Source organism: Ricinus communis, chromosome 2 (genome assembly GCF_019578655.1).
Source record: "Ricinus communis isolate WT05 ecotype wild-type chromosome 2, ASM1957865v1, whole genome shotgun sequence".
NCBI lineage: Eukaryota > Viridiplantae > Streptophyta > Magnoliopsida > Malpighiales > Euphorbiaceae > Ricinus > Ricinus communis.
In genome coordinates, this window is record NC_063257.1 from 31,711,278 (window position 1) to 31,733,959 (window position 22,682).

General features: G+C 37.9%; 1 non-coding gene across 1 annotated transcript; it reads right to left on the minus strand.

Annotated features, from left to right (window-relative positions):
• Window positions 1-16,427: 16,427 nt before the first annotated feature.
• On the minus strand, window positions 16,428-16,533 carry LOC112535455. Its single transcript, XR_003079581.1, has one exon. It is a non-coding gene; the product is annotated as a small nucleolar RNA R71 (small nucleolar RNA).
• Window positions 16,534-22,682: the final 6,149 nt, after the last annotated feature.

Sequence of the window (22,682 nt, forward strand, 5' to 3'; positions counted from 1 at the left end):
ATAAAATCAAAACTGAAAATATGAAAACTAAAACTAATAAAATATTTCAAAACAAAAAGGTTAAAAAAAATTAGAAATTAAAGATAAAAATTGGGGTGCCTCCCAAAAGCGCTTCTTTTGATGTGATGAGTCTTCTTACCGGACTCATGGTGAAAAGCAAATGGGCGTGATCGATGACCATCCATCCTTCTTCCAAGCAAATGGCTTCAAATATCCGCTTAGAGGGATAATCGTCAACTTCCTCTTCCGACAGTCAAGCAAGTCGCCAAGATGATGGGCAAAACTCGCTCCTCGTATAATTGCACGTAGTCATGATGCTCTAGGGGTTCTTCCAATTTGAAAGCTAAAGTTTCAACAATTGGAAGGATCGACGGTTGGGCAATTTCTTCAGGAGTGTTAATGGTTTTCTTCAGTCCCTGGCTTGGTTCTCTTGCTAGAAGAAACTCGAGCTCCTCCAAGACTTCTTTATTGGATAACTCATGCTCATCTTCCATCATCGAAGGGACTTGTGGAAAATCTACCAACAATTCCTCTAACTCGCAACTCAAAGATCATCAATCGTACATTCCTGTTGATAGTCTTTCGGAGGAATTATGTTCGCCTCTTCCTTTCCGGTTCCATCTCCATGTTCAAGAGATCGTCCTGCCTTGGAAGCATCATCATCAAACATAGTAGATAAACCAGAAAAATTCTCACCTGAACGCAAAGTGATGGCGCTCAAATGCTCCTCGGATTCAATAGCGTTTGATGGAGTTTCCAATTGCTCTGCCGCTAGTAACTGAAAGATCAAGCCTACTTGATGCTCTATGTTCTTAATCGAGGCTTGTTGATCTTCAAGTATCCTCTCGTTTGTTGGAATCATCATCAAGACTTGTAATGAACCTCATCATCGGCTCTCCGACACTAACTCTTCATCTTGAGTTAAAGGTGCAACATTAAATTTCTTGATGTAGTTGCTGAATTCCTAGTGGTTCTTGGCCATCTAAGCTCCATCCAAAGGGTGAATGAGTGCTCCACTCTTGATTGTAGGTGCTTCCATACGAGTCATTTGGCCAACTTCCGTATAATTCACATTCGCTCACGCTTATAAGAACAATGAGCAACATCATTATACAATGGACAATCATTACACACATGTAAACCACAACAAAATTCACAAAAGACTTGAGATGAAAGGATAGGAGAAGAGAGTTGATCGGTAGCCCCATAAACGATTCCATTCGAGCATCTAAATATGCACGGGCATCCCAATTTTTAGCACTCTCTTGGTTCCTGATCCCATTTTCCAATGTATCATACAAAGAGTTTAAATTTAGCATTGAACCTCCTTATCATTCACTATATGAATCATAAACTTAAGCTAAATAAATATGTATAAATAAAATAAAATAAATAAACAAATAAAAATAAAAATCATAAAATAATAAGAAAGAAAAAAATGGCTAAATTAACAAATAGCAAATTTCACTCTAGTTTTCAAACAATTCCCGTGAACGGTGCCAAAACTTGATGTGTGCTACTCGTGTTAGCTACAATCTAAGGCGTTGTACCTATCGATGCGGTCCTAGCACTAATGGCGAGTATCAAGGTCGTATTCCTCGGAAAGCGAAAGCCCGAGTTACTCCTTTGTTCTTTGTTATATTAACCTAAAATGGATGATGAATAAATTCTAAACTGACTATTAACTACGAGCTAAGTTCTAAGGGAGATGCAGGAGTAATTGATAAGTGAAATAATCAAGACAAGAAGACAAACCCAAAGGGAATCCAAACTAGTTGGCATCCGAACAAAAGATAAAGGATCAGTGAGTCTAATTATGCTACCCGTGGACGAATTCTTAACCGAATTCGGTTTCTCTCTCGAGATAACCGAATTCCTAAACCTAATAACCTAAAGTTGTAATCTCTTCCTAACGATTGATTCTTAAATTAGCATTAAGCTTTAATTCGCCTCTATTAAGCTTTGTTAATTCTTAATCCGGCTAGTTAATTATCCTTATCTCTAAGCGATTATTAACCAGTTCTTGTTATTCAAAGTTCCAATTGCCAAATGGATTTCTCAATCTCATAAAGCAATCTAAACATCACAATTCACAACGTCTCATGAATAATGCATAATCTTATTCATACTGAAAATAAGAAGAATACAAAACCAACTCAAATAATCCAACAATATAATATCAAGCCAACATAGTAAAGAAATCCCAATGGATTAAATCAGTCTAGCTAAACATGTTCATGTTTAAAACAATCTAGGAAATCAATTACAATGAAAGAATAATGAAAATAAAACATGTACACCCTTTTCTCTCGAATTGGATGAACAGCTCCAAATCTGGATCTACACTTTGATTAATCTCCCAAACTGCCTCTTGAATTGCTCCACCATCGCTTTTGCACTCGGAATCTTACGATTCGGATTCTACTCACCGCAACTCTCTCGCACTCGATTGTGCGAAACCGAACCAGCCCACTAGGGCTCGGTCACTTCTTTCCCTCCTCTTTTCTTAAGAAAACTCATTTTTTCTTATATATTTAACTCAAGACGGCCGTGTTCAAGGCCATCTTTGGTCGACGGCCAAGTCCAGCCGTCAGGTTTCACCACGGCCGTGTTCCTCCCCGTGTTAACCACCACGGGCCGTGTTTCTCCCGTGTTGGCCACCACGGGCCGTCTTTGGAGGCCGTGGTGGCTACTGAAACCGTGCCCAAAGTGCCAATTTCAAGAATCAAAGCCAATGGTTGAGCACGGCCAGAGTCCAGGCCGTGCTCAATGTATGCATTGCGGGCTCTTGTCCGATCTTGATGAATTCTCGTCCGTTTCCGCACGTATTGATCTATAATTGCTTAAACAACGATGATGGTCCTATAAATGTTCCTGAAATGCAAAAGAACACAAAACACGGGTGATCTGGGAATAAAGCACAATAATTGCTAAGAAAATACGCAATAATATGCAAGCAAATATGTATAAAACTATGCGCATCAAGTTCACTCTGAGCAATTGCACACATGTAAGTTACTTCCTCTTGTGTGTTTTCACGTCTCCTTTTCCTAAAAAGTTAGTAATATATTATGCAAATAATCATACAGGTTTAGAGAGACCAGTTTGAGTACATCTATTGATTGGTTGGTGCTGCAAGGAGGCAGTTCTTTATCCTTGGTGAGGACTGACGAGTAAGAAAATAATTTATGCAATGTAAAATGTATACATGTATGAAATGCACTAACTAATCTCCTTTCTCATCAAAGGGACCACGAGGGCTTGTAGAGGCAAGTGACGACTGACAACATCATATTATGGGTTTCTCCATTATGCTGTCAACTTTTGGTGCCTAAGGAATGTCTTTAGATTTAATGGGCAAGAGTTATGCCCCACGATTGCTATTCTTGGCATTCTCATGGATTTTACTCATCCCATTGCCTTGCCAAAACTCAATGAGCTTTTTCCTGGCAAATTGGTGGAACTGTTGTAACACCCCCATTACATGCTAACCAATAGACATTAGCCAGAAAACATACAAGCGTCGTAGACTATATACTACATGTAGATAGGTCAATATGCAGATTGTTAAGAATCAAGACACAAGGTTATTAACATATAAACATATGATTATACTTAAACATCATTTAACAAGTATTCAAAACATCTTCTTATGCCTTACAAGGCACACTTCTATATACATCACATAATCGCATACAAAATGCATCGGAGGAGACTCCACAAACCGGCCCAACTCGATGAATCGCTAAAAGCTAGACTTGGATACAACCAACGGATGCACTACTATTTACAAACCTGAAAAGAAAAATTTTGGAGAGGGTGAGCCTCCATTTCGGTGAAATAAATAATCAACATAATCTATATCACATACACTTAATACAATTTCCACCCAATCACATAACTTACCATGATTCATAGTTTAGGTATAAATTCATACCATTCTACTCAATTCAGTACAACCATCATAGAAGAAATACAATTCAACAATAATGGTTAGTTCTCACAGCTTGTGGATCCCCTTTAATGTGCTGCTCCACCTCATCCTCACTGATAAGCATAGTTTTACACATATTTGCTTGCATATTATTGCGTATGTTCTTAGCAATTATTGTGCTTTTATTCCCAGATCACCCGGGTTTAGTGTTCTTTTGCATTTCAGGAACATTTATAGGACCATCATCATTGTTTAAGCAATTATAGATCAATATGTGCGGAAACGGACGAGAATTCATCAAGATCGGACAAGAGCCCGCATACATCGAGCACGGCCTGGACTCGGCCGTGCTCAACCATTGGCTTTGATTCTTGAAATTAGCACTTTGGGCACGGTTTCCGTAGCCACCACGGCCTTCAGCACTGCCCGTGGTGGCCAACACGGGGAGAAACACGGCCCGTGGTGGACAACACGGGGAGAAACACGACCGTGGTGAAACCCTACTTGGTGAGATCCACGACGGCCGGACTTGGTAGTCTTGGACACGGCCGTCTTGAGTTAAATATATAAGAAAAATGAGTTTTTCTTAAGAAAAGGGGAAGGAGAAAGAGTGACATTGAGCCCCAGTGGCTGGTTCGGTTTGCACAATCTTGAGTCGAGAGAGTTGCGGTGAGTAAGAATCCGGAATCGTAAGATTCCGAGTGCAAAACAAGATGGTGGAGTAATTCAAGAGGCGTTTGGGAGATTAATCAAAGTGTAGATCCGGATTTGGAGTCATTCATCCAATTCGAGAGAAAAGGGTGTACATGTTTTATTTTCATTATTCTTTCATTGTAATTGATTTCCTAGATTGTTTTAAACATGAACATGTTTAGCTAAATTGATTAAATCCATTGGGATTTCTTTGCTATGTTGGTTTGATATTATATTGTTGGATTGTTTGAGTTGGTTTTGTATTCTTCTTGTTTTCAGTGTTAATAAGATTATGCATTATTCATGAGACGTTGTGAATTATGATGTTTAGATTGCTTTATGAGATTGAGAAATCCGTTTGGCAATTGGAACTTTGAATAACAAGAACTGGTTAATAATCGCTTAGAGATAAGGATAATTAACTAGCCGGATTAAGAATTAACAAAGCTTAATAGAGGCGGATTAAAGCTTAATGCTAATTTAAGAATCAATTGTTAGGAAGAGATTCCTACTTTAGGTTATTAGGTTTAGGAATTCGGTTATCTCGAGAGAGAAACCGAATTCGGTTAAGAATTCGTCCACGGGTAGCATAATTAGACTCACTGATCCTTTATCTTTTGTTCGGATGCCAACTAGTTTAGATTCCCTTTGGGTTTGTCTTCTTGTCTTGATTATTTCACTTATCAATTACTCCTGCATCTCCCTTAGAACTTAGCTCGTAGTTAATAGTTAGTTTAGAATTTATTCATCATCCATTTTAGGTTAATATAACAAAGAACAAAGAAGTAACTTTGGGCTTTCGCTTTCCTGAGGAATACGACCTTGATACTCGCCATTAGTGCTAGACTGCATCGATAGGTACACTGCCTTAGATTGTAGCTAACACGAGTAGCACCCATCAAGTTTTGGCGCTGCTACGGGAATTGTTTTAAAACTAGAGTGAAATTTGCTATTTGTTAATTTAGCCATTTTTTTTCTTTCTTATTATTTTATGATTTTTATTTTTATTTGTTTATTTATTTTATTTTATTTGTACATATTTATTTAGCTTAAGTTTATGATTCAGATAGTGAATGATAAGGAGGTTCAATGCTAAACTCAAAATCTTTGTATGACGCATTGGAAAATGAGAATAGGAACCAAGAAAGTGCTAAAAATTGGGATGCCCGTGCATCTTTAGATGCTCGAGTGGAATCGTTTATGGGCTACCGATCAACTCTCTTCTCCTATCCTTTCATCTCAAGTCTTTTATGAATTTTGTTGTGGTTTACATTTGAGTAATGATTGTCCATTGTGCAACTGATTTTACTCCTTATTCTTATAAATGTGAACAGTGAATTATACGGGCAATTGGCCAAGTGACTCGTATGGAAGCACCTATAATCAAGAGTGGAGTACTCATTCACCCTATGGATGGAGCTTAGATGGCCCGAACCACCGAATCTCAAAGAACTACATCAAGAAATACTCTTGCACCTTCAACTCAAGATGAAGAGTTAGTGTCGGAGAGCCGATGATGAGGTTCATTACAAGTCTTGATGATAGATTCCAACAAACAGAGAGGATACTTGAAGATCAACAAGCCTCGATTAATAACATAGAGCATCAAGTAGGCTTAATCTTCAAGTTACTAGTCAAGAGCAATTGAGAACTCTATCAAACGCCATCAATCCGAGGAACATTTTAGCGCCGTCACTTTGCGTTCGGTGAGAATTTTCCGGTTTATCTATTATGTTTGACGATGATGCTTATGTGCGGACGATTTCTTGAACATGGAGATGGAACCGGAAAGGAAGAGGCAAACATAATCCCTCTGAAAGACTACCAACTGGAATGTACAGTTGATGATGCTAAGTTGCAGTTAGAGGAATTTTTGGTGGATTTTCCACAAGTCCGTTCGATGATGGAAGATGAGCATGAGTTATCCAATGAAGAAGTCTTGGAGGAGCTCGAGTTTCTTCTAGCAAGTGAACCAAGACAAGGACTAGAGGAAACCATTGACGTTCCTGAAGAAATTGCCCAACCGTCAATCCTTCCAATTGGTGAAACTTCAGCTTTCAAATTGGAAGAGCCCCTAGAGCATCATGACTACATGCAATTATACGAGGAGCGAGTCTTGCCCATCATACTGGCAGCTTGCTTGATAGTCGGGAAGAGGAAGTTGACGATTATCCCTCTAAGCGGATATTTGAAGCCATTTACTTGGAAGAATGATGGATGGTCGCCAATCCCTACCGTTTGCTTTTCACCATGAGTCTAGCTAAAAAGACTCATCACATCAAAAAGAAGCGCTTTTGGGAGGCACCCCAATTTTTATCTTTAATTTCTATTTTTTTTTTTTAACCTTTTTGTTTTGAAACATTTTATTAGTTTTAGTTTTCATATTTTCAGTTTTAATTTTATTTCTTTATTTTATTATTTTCGGATTCTACCAGGAGGCAACCGAATTTCCACAACATCGGCCTCGATGGATGATCGTATGCCCCTAGATCTTTTTATTTTCCTGTATTTATTTACTTTATTTTCATACATGTCATGCACTTGGATTGTATTGCTTTTGTTCTCTTAGTTGAGCATTCCATGCGGGGTATCCATAACATTTTACACCGAGGATGTGTTCTTTAAGTGTGGGGTGCTTATGGGTAAACCCTAATCTCTCATATGGATTTTTAATTGCTATGGCTAGGTGTTGTGTATTTTTAGGAGATGTTAGGACATTGTGTTTTTATGCACTTGAGTATGCTAATTTTGAGCTGATTGATGACTTGATTTATAGAATTGTAGTTACTTTTCTTTGTTGTTCATTGTCCTTGGAAAACAATTTATGGTGTTTTACACATCAACCTAGGGTTAAACCGGTGTTATTTAATTGTTTTTCGAATTGTCGAATTTTAACTTAGAACGTTGATAATATCATATGCATGTGTTTCTTAAATAATGATTCAATTAATGATGTTTCGAACCAACTGCACCTAATACCACACCTGAAAGTGAGATTTTGAGCCAGTTGAGCATTCATTATGCTTATGCTCTTTATATTTCTTGTTTGAGTGTGCATTGTACTTAACTTTGCTCCTAGAACTTGCTTTGTAATGCATGTTGAAGTTACATGAATATTGTGAATACCATGAGATGATTTGGGCGATTTAGGATTCCCCACATTTGACCAAAAGCCTACCACCTTATGTTTCCATTAGTTAGCCAATTTTTGAGCCTAACCTTTTCTTCATAATCTACACCTATACACTTCAATTATACCATTCTTTACATTTATCTTTCCTTTACCCTTATGCTGGAATTTCTTTCTGTGATATGTTCGACTATATGTGGGATTAAAATGCTAGTTGCTATGTTGGTAAATTCACTAAATCTTTTTGATATTTTAAATGCTCCCTTTGATCCAATTTGTATTTGTTATTCTTTATGTTTATTCGAGTTGTATGCAGTGGTCGCTAATAAGCTGCTAGTTCATTATTATAAAAAAAAAAAAAAAAAGAGAAAAAAAGAAGAAGAAGAAAAAAAGAATATATAATAAACAAATCTCTTTAATTATTTATCTTTTTATTGGATTTAGAGCATTTGCGAGCGTTATTCTATGAAGTAGGGATTTTAGTGAATGATTCTTTTTATGATCTTAGGCATTTAATCCTTTGAGCATATACTATTGTTTATCGCACGAATTCCAGCACTTTCACACTTCTATCCAAATCTCCGTACCTTTACCTTAGCCCCATTTCAACCTTGGTAAAGACCCTTTGATTTTGGTATTTACTTATTCACAGTAGCGAAGATATGATTTATGAGCAAGCTTATGGTGAGCGGGTCTTGTGCATTTGCTTTAAGGGATTTGTTATTCACCTAATATACACTTTGAGCGACTTGAGTGATCTCTGTGAGGCATTGGTTCATGATGTTTGTGTTGAGTTATCATTTAAGTTACTCATGCATTAATATTATTTCCATTCTTTGTTAATGATTTGTAATTTGATTTATGATTGAGTATCCTTTGAGATGTGTTGAATAATCTCTGTTGTGGACTAGGGGCATAAACTGAAAGGAAATGCTAACTGTAGTTTTATGAGGTGAGTTGTTAATTGCTTGAGGACAAGCAATAGCTTAAGTGTGGGGTAATTTGATAAGCATAGTTTTACACATATTTGCTTGCATATTATTGCGTATGTTCTTAGCAATTATTGTGCTTTTATTCCCAGATCACCCGTGTTTTGTGTTCTTTTGCATTTCAGGAACATTTATAGGACCATCATCGTTGTTTAAGCAATTATAGATCAATACGTGCGGAAACGGACGAGAATTCATCAAGATCGGACAAGAGCCCGCAATGCATACATTGAGCACGGCCTGGACTCTGGCCGTGCTCAACCATTGGCTTTGATTCTTGAAATTAGCACTTTGGGCACGGTTTCCGTAGCCACCACGGCCTTCAGCACGGCCCGTGGTGGCCAACACGGGGAGAAACACGGCCCGTGGTGGACAACACGGGGAGAAACACGGCCGTGGTGAAACCCTACTTGGTGAGATCCACGGTTCGACGGCCTTGGACACGGCCGTGCTGAGTTAAATATATAAGAAAAAATGAGTTTTTCTTAAGAAAAAGGGGAAGGAGAAAGAGTGAAATTGAGCCCTAGTGGCTGGTTCGGTTTCTGCACAATACTGAGTGCGAGAGAGAGTTGCAGTGAGTAAGAATCCCGGAATCGTAAGATTCCGAGTGCAAAACAGTAGTGGAGCAATTCAAGAGGCAGTTTAGGAGATTAATCAAAGTGTAGATCCAGATTTGGAGCTGTTCATCCAATTCGAGAGAAAAGGGTGTACATGTTTTATTTTCATTATTCTTTCATTGTAATTGATTTCCTAGATTGTTTTAAACATGAACATGTTTAGCTAAATTGATTAAATCCATTGGGATTTCTTTGCTATGTTGGTTTGATATTATATTGTTGGATTGTTTGAGTTGGTTTTGTATTCTTCTTGTTTTCAGTGTTAATAAGATTATGCATTATTCATAAGACGTTGTGAATTATGATGTTTAGATTGCTTTATGAGATTGAGAAATCCGTTTGGCAATTGGAACTTTGAATAACAAGAACTGGTTAATAATCGCTTAGAGATAAGGATAATTAACTAGCCGGATTAAGAATTAACAAAGCTTAATAGAGGCGGATTAAAGCTTAATGCTAATTTAAGAATCAATTGTTAGGAAGAGATTCCAACTTTAGGTTATTAGGTTTAGGAATTCGGTTATCTCGAGAGAGAAACCGAATTAAGAATTCGTCCACGGGTAGCATAATTAGACTCACTGATCCTTTATCTTTTGTTCGGATGCCAACTAGTTTAGATTCCCTTTGGGTTTGTCTTCTTGTCTTGATTATTTCACTTATCAATTACTCCTGCATCTCCCTTAGAACTTAGCTCGTAGTTAATAGTTAGTTTAGAATTTATTCATCATCCATTTTAGGTTAATATAACAAAGAACAAAGAAGTAACTCTGGGCTTTCGCTTTCCCGAGGAATACGACCTTGATACTCGCCATTAGTGCTAGACTGCATCGATAGGTACACTGCCTTAGATTATAGCTAACACTGCCTTAGTTCTCACGGCTTGTGGATCCCCTTTAATGTGCCGCTCTGACTCATCCTCACCTATCGCACACGTAAGCTGCTCCGCCTCATCCTCACATAATACACTTTTATAGCCTCTCTAGGCTTTAGCCTCCCAAGGCTTTATATATAGATATATATTATTTTTTACAGGGGAATCCACCATTCACATGCACATATGCACTTAACATCACAATTCAATCATTTCACTTATATCATATTCAAGCAATAACAATTGTTCCACTCAACACCAACCATTTTCATCTCATTCATTCAAACACAACACCATATTAAGCAAACACAACCATTCGTAGAACATTTGATTAAATATATGGATATAGCAAATATTAACTATTTACTTACTCAAAATACACTTACTCCTTTAGCATATAAGAACCTCCTTTCTCCACAACTTCCTTTCCAGGCCTTTGAGTACCTGACAACATATTCATCAATTCACATTTCATGCATATTACAAATATTCATGTAAATGCGAGTTCTAATGCATTACAAGATCATCCCCTCTCTAATTCATAGGTCTAACTCTTCCTCTAAGACTCTCAATTACTGTTTTAATGTCCTATAAACATTTCCCATCTAGTTAAATACCAATTTAACTCAAATTAACATCAATAAATTGCATAAAACTAATCTCCAACATTTCTGTTTTCTAGACAGAATTTAGTACCAATGTATATTTATTGCTGGGCAAAATTGGCTTAATACAAAAATATTATATTAAATAGACATATCCGTCTATGCATCTAGTTTCATCTCCAAGAAAAATTACTCAATTCCGACTTCTATAGATTTAATTATTTTCAAATTACTGAGCAAGGGTCATACAGCTAGTTGTACCCGAGCAGCAATCTGTTTGCTCAATTTAAGTAACCAAAACGGCAAAAATAGCAACATCACAAAACTACAAAGTTATAGAGGACTCTTTAAAATTTCCATAGACACCAATTAAGCTTAATTTGGACTTATATAACCCATGTTATGCCTAAAATACAGAACATCAAGGTTGCTGGAATTTTGACAGTTTTCTATCTTAACATACTTAAACTTAAATCAAGCTTAATCTTTATGCAATCATTCAATACTCTACTAATTCATGATAATCAGACCTTTAATTAATCAATGAGAGCATCAAATGAAGTTTTTCCAATTTGTAATCAAGAACCCTAATGACAAATTAATAACACTCAAGTAACAACTTACCAATTTCAGCTTTTGGGTTGCTAATATGCTTAAATCCTTTAGCTTTAGCTTGGCTCCTTTAATAGTTGGCAAAATCCTATCTTAATCTTAAGTTTTTCTAGGTATTCCACTCCTCTCTCTTATTCCAAATTTTGTGTTTTTGGCCATGTACGAATTTTAGAGAAATGAAGAGGTAAAATGAGCTTGCTCATGGTTCCAATTTCCAATATTCCTCTCTTAATGCCACCACCTACTAAACTATTTTTATCACCCTAAATTAATTCTTACTAACCATATATAGGTACTAACTTTTAATTGTATCTTTTAAGTCCAATCTATTTACCCAACCTTCAACTATTGGTTCAATTAAGTCTTAAGGCTTAATACACATAACCCAAGTACTTAATCAACTTATCTAAATTAATAATCTAATATCATGCTTCTTATTCTCTACTTATAATTAATATATATCTGTTCTCATAAAATAAAAATATCATTGATATACCATCATATGTCCAATGATTAAATGTAAATGCACATAACATGGATGATGAGAAAATGCAGGCGTTACAACTGTTCTTCATGCCCTCAACTGAGGTACTTTTCCATTCTGTTGGTGAGTACATGACCCTTACTTCGCTAATTTCTTGTTGTGAGAAGAAGGAAAAAGGGCACACCTTCTTGGATTCGGATACTGGAATTTTGCCTTTTTGCCCAATTTCTATTGATTTCACCTTAACGAGAGGGAGATATCAGAATTGCTGGCATTATTGACTAGGTGGAACATGGAGCAGATGCAATTCCAGTCATCTTGGCTGAAACCATAATTGGGTTAGACATGTACAAAACCTATCAATATTTTAGTGGCAGCCTCATTCTCTCAAGGTATGCAGGCAAATCTCTTTTCCTTTTATGATTTTTTTATGCCTTAATTTTTGCCTAAGCCGCCCTTTTGGGTTTTCGACTAAGCAAACTTTATATTTGCCTAAGCCGCGCTTTCAGCTTTTCAACTTAACTTATTATTTTTCTTTTTCCTTTTTATTTATTTTTTTTCTTTTTCTACTCTTTTTGCAGATTTGGCTATGGGAGAAGCTTCAAATATTGACCATCTCGAGAAATATCAACAAGTATGAGCCAAAGCACGTACATACTCAATCTGTTGTTACCCCATAGGGTCATAATGGCTAGATTTCCTAGATGAAAGGCATTCCAGATACACTCATTCGCTGGACTTGCCCTTGGTGGATAATCAAGTATACCACACTCATGGTGTATGGTGATTGCGTACCTTTACCTGGACTACAGGCATCTACCTTTTACACACCTTCGAGACTTTGCCGCTAGTATGGGCAAAAGCAACGGATCTTGGAATTCCACCTAAATTTGAAGGTTTCCCACTCAAACATGACTTATTAGATAAGATCGAAAGATTTTAGCCTCGCCGAAACATAGAGCGAAACCTTGATCCTGAGGGAGATCTGACTACTAATGACAACTTCAAGGCTTGGGTTCAGCTTCAGATTTCCATTTCTCCAGGTTTTACTCGATTCAAGAGGACTCAAGAATTAGTTGCTCTATCTAAGAATGCAGATGTGAATAGAAGAAGAAAATAGAAAATATGCTTCTTTTAGATCTCATTTATTTTACTTAAAACTTTTGACTTTGTTTTTCTTTTAGTTAGTGTGTAGCATGGTAAATAGACATATGTGTATTTGATAACAGTTCTAAATAACTTATTCATTTAGTAAAAGCCCAGATGAGTACATTTTTTATTTCTCAAGATATAACTCATGTCATCAGCCAGTTTTTTTAGATTTTCTAGCTGATTATTTTCTCTCTTATTGCCCTAACTTTTGCCTGACCAGCCTTTTCAGGTTTTCCGATCAACATGCTATTTTTTATTATTTATTTTTTATACATGGTATTTCTTGAGACAATCTAAGTTGATTGGTTCAATGAACTCATTTCCCTCCAAGTTTGAGATCTTAGCAGCACCTTTAGGCAGGATCTTCTTTATTAAGTATAGGCCTTCCCAATTTGGCCTGAACTTTCATTTTTGATCGAATGCAGTAGGTTTTATATATTTTAATGCCAGATCACCAGCTCTGATCTTTTTCGTCTTTACTTTCTTATTGAATGCCCTAGCTATCCTTTTTTGATACAACCGCATGTAATAAATGGCTTTCATCCTTTTCTCCTTAATAAGAGCCAATTACTGGTATCTTTACTCGACCCATTGATACTCTGATATTTCAGCCTCTAGTACAACTCTCAAAGACTTCAACTCTAACTCAACCGGCAGAACTGCTTCAGTCCCGTAAACTATAGAATATGGTGTTTACCCAGTCGATGTTCGCTTAGTTGTCCGATATTCCCAAAGTGCAAAGGGTAACCGAAATGACCAGTCTTTGTGATTTCACACCATCTTCGAGAGTATTTTTTTTTAGGTTCTTGTTAGCTGCTTCTGCCACTCCATTCACCTGAGGTCTATATGGAGAAGACTTGTGATGCTCGATTTTGTATTCCTCTAGCAGGTCCGCTGTCCCACCCATGAACTGTACCCCATTATCCGTCACGACATATGATATGGGATCCCATATCTGCAGATCAAGTTCTTTCTATAAATCTAGCCATTTGCCTTGCCTCCATGGTGGTAAATTGCTACAATTATGAACCTATGACCATTCGAGGAAGGTTTTATTTCACTACTGATGTCAATCCCCCAAACTGCAAAGGGCCAAGGAGACATTAAGTTGTGCAACTCGATCGGAGGTATGTGACTTAGGTCACTGTACAGCTAGCATTCATGGCATTTTCTCACCAATGCTATACAATCCTTTTCCATTGTTAACTGATGTGCGTAAAATACACACATCTAAATAGGGTTTTCTTAAGATTGATTTTATGTACATTTGGATGTGAATTGGTCCCAACACTCGCCCTATGCATATGTTTGTGTGCATTAGGTCCAAAAGAAGTCAAAGAATGATAAAGGGAAGAATTGAAGCATAATTGGACGTCAAAGCTGTCGAAACAAGCTAAGTTTGTGCATAAGGAAGCTGAACACGACCGTGTTAGTTTGAACACAGACACAGGCACCAAAACGGGCTGTGTTGGATGCATTTGACAAAAGAAGCGTTAAAGAGCACGACCACAGAGGGTAACATGGCCATCAGCGCGGGGCTGTGTTCCTAACAAGCCCACCAATACCAGGCCGTGTTCCCAACACGGGCATCAACACGGCCATGTTCACGGCAGTTGGGCAAATTAACTTAAAAAGAAAGAAAAGAGGAAAAGGGAGGCAACTAGGGTTAGAACGTCCCAAACTCATCTTTTTCTCTCTCTAAGGGTTTTCTGAGCTGGAACTAAGGAAAAAGGAGACTTGGACCAAGGTTTCAATTGGATTCTCTTCGAAGATCGAAGATTGGCGAGGATCGTTGATTGGTTTCAAACCGAGTAAGAGGAACAAGAATTGATCCAAGATTGGGCAAGAGGAATTGGAGCCGTTTACTCTCATCCAAGGGTGTATTCGGGCTTCTCTACCTTTACTCATTTTTGTAATTGAATTCTTGTGGGTTGTGATGATGAACATGATTAGGTAAACTTGTTAACCCATTGGGATTCTTTATGTAGGGATTTTTGTACTTAACTTTTGAATTAAATGTATTGATTGTCAATATTAGTTTGCAATAGAAGTGTTTATTGATTTGTTCTTCATATCTTATTGAATGATTTTTAAAATTTGAATGATCTTGAGAAAGATGTTTAGGTTTGGATTGTCCTTTGCAACTTAGAATTGAATTCGCCTAGAGATAGGGTGTTCGTTCTACCGGATTGAGAATTAACAACTCTCAATAGTGTTAAATGGTACATAATGCTAATTTGGATAATTAGTTCAACCTAATTAATCTAAGTTAAGATGTTAATGTCCTTGAGAAAGGCGTTAATTGCGTAGAGATTTCCCCATGGAAATTGAATTCAATCAATCAATTCCACCTTTATTTTCCATTCCATAGAGACAAGAATTCCCAAGGGGTTATTCCTTTACTTGAATTAATCCTTCCCTAGTAGCCGTAGTTAGACAACAATTAGAGTAGCTATTAGTTAATTTAGGAATTACTCATAAACGCCATTTTTTAGATTAGAAAACAGAGAAGATTGAGTAGGTTTAGGTTCATACGTTCTTTGGGGAATACGACACTTGGTACTTGCCGTTAGCTATACTCCACCGATAGGTACACTGCCTTAGGTCGTAGTCTTGCTTGACTTAGCAACCATTAAGTTTTTGGCGCCGTTGCCGGGGAACGATTTTTTGTGAACTAAATTGAAATTTTGATATTTTTAGTCTAGTCATTTCTCTTTTTGTTTATAATTTATTTTCTGTGTATAGTTTTTGTTCTTATCTTGTTTGTTGGTGTTGTTGTCCTTTTTTGTGCTCAGGTAGTTTATGACCAGGAGCTCTAATCCTAATCTTACAGAGCCTTTACCTGAACCCGAGCGCTCTCTTAGATTGCTGAAGAGGCGTATGCAGGCAGTAGAGGAGGAGATTGAAGCAGAGATTCTTGTTCATAAAACTAATGAGATGGAGAACCATAATGCAAATGGAGGTGATGGTGAAAGGACCATGTACGAGTTTGCTAGGCCCTCTCTAGCAGGGACGCAAACTGGGATAGTGAGGCCTCTTGTGGTGGCCAATAATTTTGAAATAAAGCCAAATGTAATCCAGATGATCCAAAACATGGTGCAATTTGGAGGATTGGCGAGCGAAGATCCAAACGAGCATATCGCCAACTTCTTGGAGATATGTGATACCTTTAAGATTAATGGAACAACCGATGATGCCATACAGTTGAGGCTGTTTCCTTTTTCTTTGAGGGATAGAGCGAAAAGATGGCTGCAGTCCTTACCATCGAAAACGATCACTACCTGGACTTCTTTAGCTGAAAAATTCTTGAATAAGTATTTTCCTCCTGCTAAAACTGCTCAAATGCGAAATAACATATCTTCTTTTGTGCAGGGTGAAGGAGAATCGATGTACGAAGCCTGGGAGCGCTTCAAGGACTTGTTAAGGTGTTGCCCACACCATGGTCTTCCTCTGTGGATGCAAGTGCAGACATTCTATAATGGCATGAACACGGCCACTAGACAAATGGCAGATGCAGCTGTAGGGGGAGCTATCAATAGCAAAACACCTGAGCAAGCCCAGGATTTGATAGAAGATATGGCCATCAACACTTATCAGTGGCAAACTCCACAGGCTAGAGGTCCAAAGCCCGCTGTATATTGGGCTGAGGCAGATCCTACAGCAGCCTTGGTGGCACAAGTAGAGCTACTTTCTAAAAAGATAGAACAATTTCAGATGTCGGTCCAAGCAGCTCAGCCCGGATGTGAATTCTGTGGTGGACCGCATAACAGTGCAAATTGTAATGCGGGAGGTATGTTTGCATCTTCTATGCCTACTAATGTTTCTAACGTTGAGCATGTTGATTATGTGGGTAGGCAGCAGAATGATCCCTACAGCAGTACATATAACCCAGGGTGGAGGAATCATCCTAATTTTGGATGGAGGAATTCCAATAACCAAGGTCCACCAAGATATCAGAGGTTGCATCAGCAGTAACATATGCATTTTGTTCCCCATCAACCAGCAGGTAGTCAAGAGAAGAAGCCTAGCTTGGAAGAGTTGATGACGAAGTTCATTGCAACTTTAGAGAACAGATTTCAACAAATGGACACTGCCATTCTGAATCAATAAGCTTCAATTCAGAACTTGGAAAATCAAATTGGGTAGTTGTCTAGGGTGATGGCTGAGAGGCAGCGGGCACGCTTCCAAGTAACACAGAGTCTAACCAAGGGAGCATGCCAAAGCAATTACTTTGAGATCAGGTAAGGAACTTCCTAGTCCATCTATGCCTTTTACTAATGATGATTCTGATTTGCAGGTGGATGAGTCAAAAAAGGAAGACAAGCTTGAGGAGAAAGGAAAGGAAGCAATTGAAGAGAAGGAGGATTCGAAGAAGATCCCCTTGAGGCCATACCAACCTCCTATTCTATATCTTGCAAGACTCAAGCAGGATAAAGTTGATCAACAATTCGGTAAATTTTTAGATCTTTTTAAACAATTGCGGATTAACTTGCCTTTTGTTGAAGCTATTTCGCAGATGCCAAAGTATGCGAAGTTTTTAAAAGGAGATTCTAAGTAACAAGAGGAAGTTAGAGGATTTGGGATTGGTGACCTTGAATGCAGAATGCTCAGCCATGTTTCAGAGTAAGATTCCAGTCAAACGACGTGACCCAGAAAGTTTTACTATACCTTGTTTGATAGGGGATAAATTGAAATTGCTAGCATTAGCTGATTTGGGAGCTAGCATCAATTTGATGCCTAGCTCATTATTTGAGAAGTTAGGACTAAGCACTTCTAAGCTAACTCCTACTAGGATGAGTATACAACTAGCGAGCGCATGTAATTGCAGAAAGGGATTATAGAGGATGTGCTAGTTAAAGTTGACAAATTTATATTTCCTGTGGATTTTATTGTCATAGATATGAATGGTGAGAGTGATGTTCCATTGATCCTAGGTAGACTATTTTTAGCTACATCTAAAGCTTTGATAGATGTTAGTAGCGAAAAGCTAGAACTTAGGGTAGATGATGAGAGCATTACGTTTGATTTGACTAAATCCTTAAGATACCTATATGAGCACGATGGTACTGTGTGTTCCATTGATTTTATTGATGATATTGTGGAATCTCAATTGCAGGAAATGTTGATTGATGATCCTTTGCAAGTGGCAATGCAAGAAAATGAGGATAATTTTTCCAATGAACAAGTGTTGGAGCAGCTAGAGCACTCATTAGCTGCTGATTTTATTAATGAAAAGACTGATGGTTTTGTTGATCTTGACAGGTCAGGAGTAAAGAAGCTGAAGCCTTCTTTGAGGAGCCGCATGTGCTTGAGTTGAAAGAATTGCCAGCGCACTTAATGTATGCCTACTTAGATGAAGCAAAGCGCTTACCGGTCATTATTTCTGCTCATCTCACACCTGAGGAGAGGGAGATGGTGCTGTGTACTTTGAGAAGGTATGCAAAGGCATTTGCATATAAGACGGCTGACATACCAGGAATAAACTCGAGTTACTGCCTTCATAAGATTTTGATGGAGGATGAGTTCAAATCGGTGGTGCAACCACAAAGGCGGTTGAACCCTCATATGAAGGAGGTGGTTAAAAAGGAGGTAATTAAACTTCTTGATGCAGGTTTAATTTACCCTATTTTTGACAGTGCTTGGGTGAGTCCTGTGCAGGTGGTTCCCAAGAAAGGGGGCATGACGGTGGTGAAAGATGAAAAGGAGTTGATTCCTACACGAACGGTAACGGGCTTTCGGGTTTGCATAGACTACCGTCGCTTGAATAACGCAACCCGAAAGGACCACTTCCCCCTTCCTTTTATTGATCAAATGCTTGAGAGGCTTTCAGGCCATATGTATTATTGTTTCCTTGACGGTCTTTCTGGTTACTTTCAGATTCCCATAGCACCAAAAGACCAAGAGAAGATGACATTCACTTGTCCTTATGGCACTTTTGCTTATAGGAGGATGTCGTTGGGCTTGTGTAATGCGCCTGCGACCTTTCAGCGGTGTATGATGGCCATTTTCCATGACATGATAGAGGAGTCGATGGAGGTCTTCATGGATGACTTCTCTGTATTCGGTAACTCTTTTTCCCATTGTTTGCATAATTTGGAAAGGATGTTAGCTAGGTGTGTTGAAGCTGACCTTGTGTCAAATTGGGAAAAATGTCATTTTATGGTCCAAGAGGGTATAGTGTTAGGACATAAAGTGTCACATGCAGGGATGGAAGTAGATAGAGCTAAAGTGGAAGTTATAAGTAAGCTATCTCCCCCTACTTCGGTTAAGGCTGTTAGAAGTTTCTTAGGGCATGCAGGGTTTTATAGAAGGTTCATTAAAGACTTTTCTAAGATTGCTAGGCCTTTAACTCAATTTCTAGTAAAAGATGTACCTTTTATATTTGATGATGATTGTTTAAAAGCTTTTGAGTTATTAAAGGAAAAACTAACCACGGCTCCCATCATGGTTTCTCCTGATTGGGAGCTGCCCTTTGAGCTTATGTGCGATGCTAGTGATTTTGCAGTTAGAGCTGTTTTAGGCCAGCGCAGGGAGAAGAAGTTCCAACATATTTACCACACTAGCAAGATGCTTACAGATGCCCAAGAACACTATATCACCACAGAGAAGGAGCTCCTAGCTGTCGTGTTCGCTTTTGATAAATTTTGTTCCTATCTTGTGCTGTCAAATACAATCATTTACACGGATCATTCTGCTTTAAGGTATTTATTTTCAAAGCATGATTCTAAGCCTATATTGATTCGTTGGGTTCTTTTATTGTAGGAATTTGACTTAGAAATTAAGGACAAACGAGGAGCTGAAAATCTTGCAGCAGACCATTGATGGGCTCTTTATGCAACCTACACCTAAGGCAGTGAACCTACCGATGCAGCCTAGCACTAGTGAGTATCAAGGTCGTATCCCTGGAGATCGGGTGAACCTAGAGTTACTATTGTTTACTATGTTATCTAGTCGGAAATAGGGTGTGAAAGTTCTAACGTACCAGCTAATGGTTATGAGTGCAAATAAGTAAATGAAGGACAACGAACAATCAAAAGACAATTACTATGAGAGAAACAAACCCAAAAGGGAGCCTAAGTGATGGAATTCTAAAGATGGATTTTATGGATTGTCGATCTTGCTTACCCGTGCCTAAATCCTGAATTGAATCCCGGTTCCTCTCTCGAGCTTACCGAATTCCTAAACCTGCACTAATCTAATGGAATCTCTTCCTATCGGATTACTACAGATTAGCATTAAGTATGATTTAAAACTATTAAGAGTTATTAATTCTTAATCCGGTGAGTAAATCAACCTTATCTCTAAGTGTTAACTACTAGTCCTTACTATTCAATGTCCAGTTGTAACAAGCATTTCTCAATGTCAAGAAACAACCCAATAAACAATTAATTCAACGTCTCAAATTAACTGAATCAAACTTTTATTACTAAATAGCAAGAAGATTGCAAGAAGATTGCAAGAATGACAATTATAAAACTAACAATTAAGCATAATCCATCAACAAAGGTGAACCCCAATGGGTTCAAAAGATCTAGCTACTCATGTTCATGGTTAAAGCAATTGGGGAACAAAATAAGGAAAAGAAAATTAAAGGCATGTACACCCTTCTCTTTCAAGCTGAATGAAAAACCCTAAATTTGCAAATTCGAAATCTCAAACTCTAGTTGCCTTTTGCTCGGTTTGAGAACCAATCAGCGAACCTCGCCCAATCTTCAATCTATGAAGGGAATCCGATTGAAACCTTGATCCAAGTCTCCTTTTTTCTTGGTTTTAGCTTAGAAAATCCTTAGAGAGAGAAAAATCAGGGTTTTGGACGTTCTAACCCTAGCCCCCCTTTTTCTTTCCTCTCTTCGTTCTTTTAATTATTCCCCCTGTCGCCGCCAACACGGCCGTGTTCTTGGCCGTGTTGGGGACACGGGCTGGTGTTCCTGGCCGTGTTACTCTCTGTGGCCGTGCTCCTAAGAACTTTCGTTCCTTTGATGTTTTGATGCACGCAACACGGCCGTGTTGATGCCCGTGTTAGGAACACGGCCAGTGTTGAAACCAACACGACCATGTTCAGCTTCCTGATGCTCGTTTCGGTAGCTTTGACGTCCAATTATGCTCCAATTCTTTTCTTTTTCATACTTTGACTTCTTTTGGACCTAATGCACATAAACAGATGCATAGGGTGAGTGTTGATACAAATTCACATCCAAATATCCATAAAATCGATCTTAAAAATCCCATTTAGATGTGTGTATTTTACGCACATCAAATAACCCCACACTTAGCTCATTGCTTGTCCTCAAGCAATCAAAAGTAAAGTAAGGAAAATAAAACACTAAGGAATAATACCTAAACTGACAGACAAGCTAGAGAGCTCATGCACATATCCTTAACAAGCGTAAGTCAAATAAAAAGAAAAGAGGCAATCAATTCAAGTATCACAACCAAGATGCCAATAGTTCACACAATACTGTCTCAACGAAATTATTCAGAACCAACTCCTCACCAGATTCACTCTAAATCACTCAAAGTGTTTAAAGGGTAGTGTTTAATCGCCCAATGCATCAACTACTGCCTTACTTACTATATGTTTGTTCTTAAATCCTACTCCTACCACTTATGGAGAGTCAACAACCATGTCAAGAGGTCTTTATAAAGGTTGTAATGGGGATTAGGTAAGGGTAGGTAAATTTGGTCAGAGTTGAACCTATGGTGTTCTGCAATGAAATACATGACCTGCACATAAGTCACAATGATCACAAGGGGTAAACAATGGACAGTAGTCCAAGGTAGGAAATAGGAATCAAGTCAAAATGTTTAGCTCACTTACTTTCTTTCTTTTCATCCCTCTTATTCTTCTATCTCTTTTTTTTTCATAAGGGAAGAACATTCACATAATAGAGTGAATTTCTTTTTGGATTGAAGTAAGTTACTACAAGATTCCAACGCTATTCCCAAGATAAAAATTCCCAATAAAAATAACTCATATGCAAAATCATAACCCAAAGCAGAATAAAACTAAGTGGTAATGGAATATGATACAGGAAATGGTGAAAGAAGGGGTTATCTACAGAATCAATAAACAAATGAAGGCTATTTGGCTAGAATGAAAAACCTAAGTGCCTCTATCATACCAAAGTATTAAACTCTCCTTGTGGCCCTCATAAGCATTACCGAGCAAGTTATAAAAGTAAAGACAGTAATCGGCACTCTCAACAAGAAATAAATACAAGCATATAAAGTGTACGCTTACAATTTAGGCTCAATTTCTCACAAGTGTGCCTTTGAGTAGGTTCCAAACAAAAATCATCAAAACAGAATTAAATAAACCAAAGCAACTTAGTGCAAAACTCAAACTAATTATCTTACATTCTTCCGCAAGACTCAACACTATCGGTTTTACCCGATCACATGGACATAAACAGGATTTCAAAAGCAAGTCAACAGTAAAAGCATCGAAACAAAGTGAAAAATTTTTAAAATTTTACAAAAAATTGCACAAAGAATAAACAAATTACTAAGACGGGATAAATATCACCCACCCCACACTTGAAGGACACACCGTCCCCAGTGTACAAAATATAAGAAATCAAAAAGGAAAAAGAAC